Source organism: Sebastes umbrosus, chromosome 22 (assembly GCF_015220745.1).
Source record: "Sebastes umbrosus isolate fSebUmb1 chromosome 22, fSebUmb1.pri, whole genome shotgun sequence".
Lineage (NCBI taxonomy): Eukaryota > Metazoa > Chordata > Actinopteri > Perciformes > Sebastidae > Sebastes > Sebastes umbrosus.
Genome location: NC_051290.1, coordinates 115,564 through 122,200, shown reverse-complemented (window position 1 = coordinate 122,200; position 6,637 = coordinate 115,564). Strand labels below are relative to the sequence as shown.

Below are 6,637 nucleotides of genomic sequence, written 5' to 3'. Positions count from 1 at the left end.
AGGAACACTTCAATATCCCTCATTTAAATCATGATGTAAAAGTAGTAAAATGAACTAACAGCTGAATCCAGAGTTATTTTTTTAACATTTTTCCGGACATTATATTTTACTTTTTTTTTACATTTTTCCGACAATTTGTTTTACTTTTTTTGTTTTGTTTTTTACTTTTTTTCCGACATTTTTCAGAATTTTTTTTTTTTTTACTTTTTTCTGACATTTTTTAAAACTTGTTTTCTGACATTTCTTTTTTTTACTTTTTAAAACTTTATTTCTGACATTTTTCTTTTTTTCATACATTTTTCTGACATGTTTTTTTACTTTTTAAAACTTTTTTCCAACATTTTTCGGAATTTTGTTTTTTGACTTTTTTCTGGCATTTTTTAAAACTTTTTTTCTGACATTTTTTAAAAACATTTTTTTTCATACGTTTTTCTTTTTTTCATACATTTTTCATACATATTGTTTTTTACTTTTTAAAACTTTTTTCCGACATTTTTCGGAATTTAGTTTTTTGACTTTTTTCTGACATCAAGTTGTTTTCGGACATTTTACAGACATTTAAAAAAAAAAATTTCTGACATTTCTTTTTTGTCTTTTTAAAACTTTTTTCAGACATTTTTCTTTTTTTCATACATTTTTCTGACATTTTGGTTTTTACTTTTTAAACCTTTTTTCCGACATTTTTCTTTTTTTATACATTTTTTCTGACATTTTTTTCTGAGAATTCTTTTAAACTTTTTTTTCTGACATTTTTTAAAACCTTTTTTCTGACATTTTTACTTTTTTCAGGACATTTTTTGGACTTTTTCTTACATTTTTTAAAACTTGTTTTCGGACACCTTTCTCAGACATTTGTTGGACAATTTCTGTACACTTTTCGGGCATTTTTCAGACTATTTTTTGGATTTTTTTTCTAAATTAATGAATCAACTTCCCAGTAGAAACACCTAAATATCCTCATTTAAATAAAAAAAAAAAAGAAAGTAAAATAAAGATTGAAAACTACACAAAGGAGGAAAATATAATGTTGAACTATGAAACAATAAGAACAAGAGAATATGTATGAAGCAGATAAAAACAATAACGGGAACACATCTGGAATAAATCATTCTATACTCTCTTTGTGGAGCTTTTGACCATATCCCATGGCCTTCTTCAGCACTTAACCTTCCCCAGCTGGTTGTATTCTTACAGGCCCAGGGGTCAACTACAAAGAGACGAAAGACAACTACAAAGAGACGACAGACAACTACAAAGAAACGACAGACAACTACAAAGAGACAAAAGACAACCACAATCAGACAAATGCCAACTACAAAGGTACAAAAGACAACTACAAAAAGATGAAAGACTACTACAAAGAGACAAAGAGAACAATACAAATGCAAAGAGACAAAAGACAACTACAAAGAGACAAAGATAACAACACAGCTATCAGAGAGGAGGCAGGAGGAATCTGCTACGTTAGCCCGGCTCTGTAAACTGTTCAAGACGATGTCGTGTGGACGCATTTGTGGACACTAACACTTCCTCTGTGAGAAAAGGTTTTCCCACACTGGTCACAGCTGTACGGTTTCTCTCCCGTGTGCTTACGTTCGTGGTTCTTAAGTAAAGCTGATGTAATGAAAGCCTTGTCACACTGTTCGCACCAGTACGGTTTCTCTCCGGTGTGAAGACGTCGGTGGACCTGTAAGGCAAACCCCCGGGAAAAGGTTTTCCCACAGAGGTCACACCAGTACGGTTTCTCTCCAGTGTGAATGCGTCGGTGACGAGTAAGAGTATTTTGCCTTGCGAAAGTCATTCCACACTTGTCACAGCTGAACGGTTTCTCTCCAGTATGAAGACTTTTGTGTTTTATGAAATCACCTTGAGCGGCAAAAACTTTCTCACATTGATCACAGCTGTACGGCTTTTCTCCCGTGTGAATGCGTTGGTGGGTTTCAAAGTTTTTCTTGTGAAGGAACGCCGCTCCACATTCACCACAGCTGTACGGTTTCTCTCCAGTGTGAATGCCATAATGGATTTTTAGGGAACTTGCTCTCGCAAAACCTTTCCCACATTGGTCACAGCTGTGGGGTTTCTCTCCAGTGTGACCGTTTTGATGTCTTTTAAGGTGACTCTTGCGTTTGAAAGTTTTCTCACACTGGTCACAGCTGTGTAGTTTCTCTCCAGTGTGAACTCTCTGATGAATCTTTAAATATCCAGATGTTGTGCAGGATTTGTCACAGTGCTGACGTTTGAGTCCCCCTCTTCCTCTCCGTTTCTATAGCAACAGACAGATATAATAAAGAGAGAGAGTCAGTGAGACGTGGAATACATGACAACAAAGACACAAAGACAATTCCAAATAGACAAAGACAACTACAAAGACTTTTTTTCTCATAAAGTTACGACTTTTATTCTCGTAACATTACGACTTTTTTTCTCGATAAGTTATGACTTTATTCTGTAAATCTCAGATGTGTTTTCCCTCAATGTGGCCCTAATACTCTGTAGTACATTGTCTCTTTGGCCCTCACTGCATTAGACTTATATACTATATACTTAGACTATAAACTGTGTTTTCTGGCTAAAATGGCTCTTCTGATAGTAGACTATAGTCTGACAGATTAAACAGAGCAAAGCAGACACCTCAGACATAATTAGTAAATATATCTAAATATAAAAAAGTCAATGATTGGAAATATAATTTGTAAGATATTATTAAACGTGATGATGTGAGTTGGAGGAGAGGGAGGGACTCGTAGAGACTCGTAGAAAACTCATCTAAAGTCTTCTAAGAGTCCTCAATCCGCGGTGCACGGTGCACGTACGACTCACTCGCTTCATCATTTCTCATGCGATACTTGTTTGTGGTTACACGCTCTGTGTGTTGAGGTATCAGAACGGATGCAGATGTGTCTCAGTTCATTTCAGGAAACTCCCCAACAGTCCCGGGTTTATCTTCAGCAGGCCAGAGATCTCAACTCGCTTCAAAATCTCTAAATGAATCCAGTAAAATGTTTGATTTTTCAGCATGTCTGTAGTCAGAGACGTCCTGAAGTCAAATAGATCAGGATCATTGGCAGCAATTATTGATTACATTTATTATCCAGCAACCCAGAAATCAAAGAATAAAGACATTTCCCTCACAGATTAGTGGAGTTTTCTTTTTAATTTACAATGTTTTATACTTCTGCTGAATATAATCCATCAATCCCCCCCCCCAGACTCTTCTTGGTGTCGTTATGAAGCCATGACGTCATGAACCCATGACGTCATGACCACTGACCTGAACATCGGTGGGATCAGAGGACGAGCCTGCTGCTGGTCTACTGGGGACCTCGTTGCTCCGCTGGTCCGGGTTCTGCTGCTCCTGGTCGGCCTCCATTCTGCTCTTGTAGTGCTCCTGGTCCTGGTCCTGGTCCTGGTCTCTGAGATCCAGCAGGTCTCCACTCTGACTGCTGAACACAGCACGGACTAATTCTCCTGATGCTCCGGTTGAAGCTGCTGATACAGGTCTGGCTGGTTAGCATGGAGCTAGCTCCTCTCCTCGCGTCTTAGTCCCGCCCACGTGAGATGAGAGCGGAGGAGGCGAGGAAACGACTCGAGGAGAGAGGACACGAGGAAATATGTTTTTAGAGACGTCGTTTCCTCTGAAGCGTCACGTGAAGCGACGTCCGTCTCTGATGACAGCAGCGATCAGCTGATCCAGCTGTGATCAGCTGATCACAGCTGGATCAGCTGTCAGTCGGCTTTAACAGCTGTAGAGACTTTAGATGGAGTTTATGTCTGAACTGTATAATACTAATAAAGACACTCAGTTGTTCTCAGTGGCAGAGCAGCAGTGTTTCTCTCTGTAGTCTGTTACCTGTTGAACAAACACCTGCACATGAATAACAGCTGGTCTGTATTTCTACCTGGACTGAGTCCTGCACCAGGAACCATCTCAACTGGATCAATATCTTTATATTATTTATTCATTATAAGCGTCTGTAGTTATTGATATTCTGATAGTATAAGTTATTTATTAGGCTGAATGTTTCAGAGAAAAGTGAAATGATGTAACTCATATCAAACCAACTAAACTATAAAACGTCTGATCTGAAAAAAAATCTGATCTGTCTTCACTCCGGTTTGAAACTCCAGTGATGTTGAGAGGTAAAGTTATCAGATCAGTCTGATCGGTGCAGCGTCCAATCAATAACTGAAATCCAGTAAGGGGGCGTGTCGGAACACACTGAACCGGCTGCGGGCCGGCGAAGGACGCTGCAAGGCGTCCATGAAGAAATGGAAAGTAACAACTTCCGATGCGTGTGCGTGTGGCGAATCCCAAACCATGGAGCTCATCATGAGATGTAGCCGAGCTCCACGATGTACCAAAGATGACCCGGCAGAACCAAACGCCGCTGCGCTCGCTGGCGCCGACCGCTGGAAAGACGTGATCTAGAAGACGGCTGGACACGAGGAAGAAGTGACTGGATCATTCTGTTGTGTGTGACATCAGACTGGACTTAAACTTTGAGTTTCTAACTTTGTAAAACAAAATGTAATAAATGAATACACAGATATAGATTTACTGAATTATTATTTATTAATAGAATAATAAATCGAACGCCAGCAACTCGGTAAAATATCTTTAAAATGAACAGGAATTATAAATCAAGCGTAAACCTTTAATGCAGCAACAAACTAGATTCCAGTATATAATGTATAAAGCATAGAAACACAGAATCTAGATCAGTATGGTATCCCTACTCACAACTCCGCCCTGTCATTGTCTACCTTCTGATGCAAAGAGAAGAGGAGTCATGAACTGAACTGAGTCATCTGACCAAACAGTCTAGAAGCAAAGAGACGAAACTCGGCTGCTTTTCTGACAGCGCTGCGGTAACGCTGCCGCCATCTTGGACTGAAAACTCCACTGAGTGTGTGTCCATGGACGTATAAAGAGTATCTGTAAATCAGAGGAACTTAATCAACCTCCCAGTAGGAACACTTCAATATCCCTCATTTAAATCATGATGTAAAAGTAGTAAAATGAACTAACAGCTGAATCCAGAGTTATTTTTTTAACATTTTTCCGACAATTTTTTTACTTTTTTTCCGACATTTTTCAGAATTCTTTTTTTTTTACTTTTTTCTGACATTTTTTAAAACTTGTTTTCTGACATTTCTTTTTTTGACTTCTTAAAAAAAAATTTCTGACATTTTTTAAAAACTTTATTTCTGACGTTTTTCTTTTTTTCATACATTTTTCTGACATATGTTTTTTTTTACTTTTTAAAACTTTTTTCCAACATTTTTCGGAATTTAGTTTTTTGACTTTTTTCTGACATTTTTTAAAAGTTGTTTTCGGACATTTTACAGACATTTAAAAAAAAAAAAATTCTGACATTTCTTTTTTGACTTTTTAAAACGTTTTTCAGACATTTTTTTAAACTTTTTTTCTGCCATTTTTTAAAAACCTTTTTTCATACATTTTTCTTTTTTTCATACATTTTTCTGACATTTTGTTTTTTACTTTTTGAAAACTTATTTTCTGACATTTTTTGGAAAAAAAATTTCTGACATTTTTTCTGACATTTTTTTTCTGAGAATTCTTTTAAACTTTTTTTTCTGACATTTTTTAAAACCTTTTTTCTGACATTTTTCTTTTTTTCATACATTTTTCATACATTTTTTAAAACTTTTTGATCTGACATTTTCTGATTTTTTTTCTGACAATTTTCTTTTTTACTTTTTTTCAGGACATTTTTTGGACTTTTTCTTTTTTTTTTTTTTTTCTTTTTTCTGACATTTTTTAAAACTTGTTTTTCGGACATTTTACAGACATTTTTTTTAAACTTTTTTTCCGGAATTTTTAACTATGAAACAATAAGAACTAGAGAATATGTATGAAGCAGATAAAAACAATAACGGGAACACATCTGGAATAAATCATTCTAAACTCTCTTTGTGGAGCTTTTGTCCATATCCCATGGCCTTCTTCAGCACTTAACCTTCCCCAGCTGTCATCACATGACGCTAGTCCAGCACAGTCACATGATAACAGCTGGTTGTATTCTTGCAGGCCCAGGGGTCAACTACAAAGAGACGAAAGACAACTACAAAGAGACAAAAAAAAACTTCTAATTTTTCACACAATGATATATTATGACCAATTTATATATATATATTTATTATATTATGACCAATTTGTTTATATATTTATTATATTATGACCTATTTTTCATCACCCAGACTACTGAAGTATATATATGTAATTGATTTTCTATAAACTTTAATCTTTGGACTGATAGTGGTTGATAAAGTCAAATAATACGACATCAGAGGTAAAATCATTGCTTTCCCGTCGGGTCAGTGTTACAGGAACTCTTAGCCTGTCAGTTAGCCTGCCAGTTAGCCTGCCAGTTAGCCTGCCAGTTAGCCTGCCAGTTAGCCTGCCCCGGGCCGGGTTAGTTTCCCAGAATCAGTTGCCATAGTAACTGAGCTTGAACTATGTTGAGTTTGCTTCATGGAACCGAATCAACTGAAGCAGATAAAAACAATAACGGGAACACATCTGTAATAAATCATTCTAAACTCAAGGCTCACATTCTCTGTTTTTGGTGCTTTTGACCGTATCTATGTCCGGGGGGGCGTGTAGCCTTATTGC

At 36.6% G+C, this 6,637-nt stretch overlaps 1 pseudogene; it reads right to left on the bottom strand.

Moving 5' to 3' along the window:
• Positions 1 to 1,179: 1,179 nt before the first annotated feature.
• Positions 1,180 to 3,927, bottom strand: LOC119482085 (annotated as a pseudogene).
• Between the last annotated feature and the right edge of the window lie 2,710 nt (positions 3,928 to 6,637).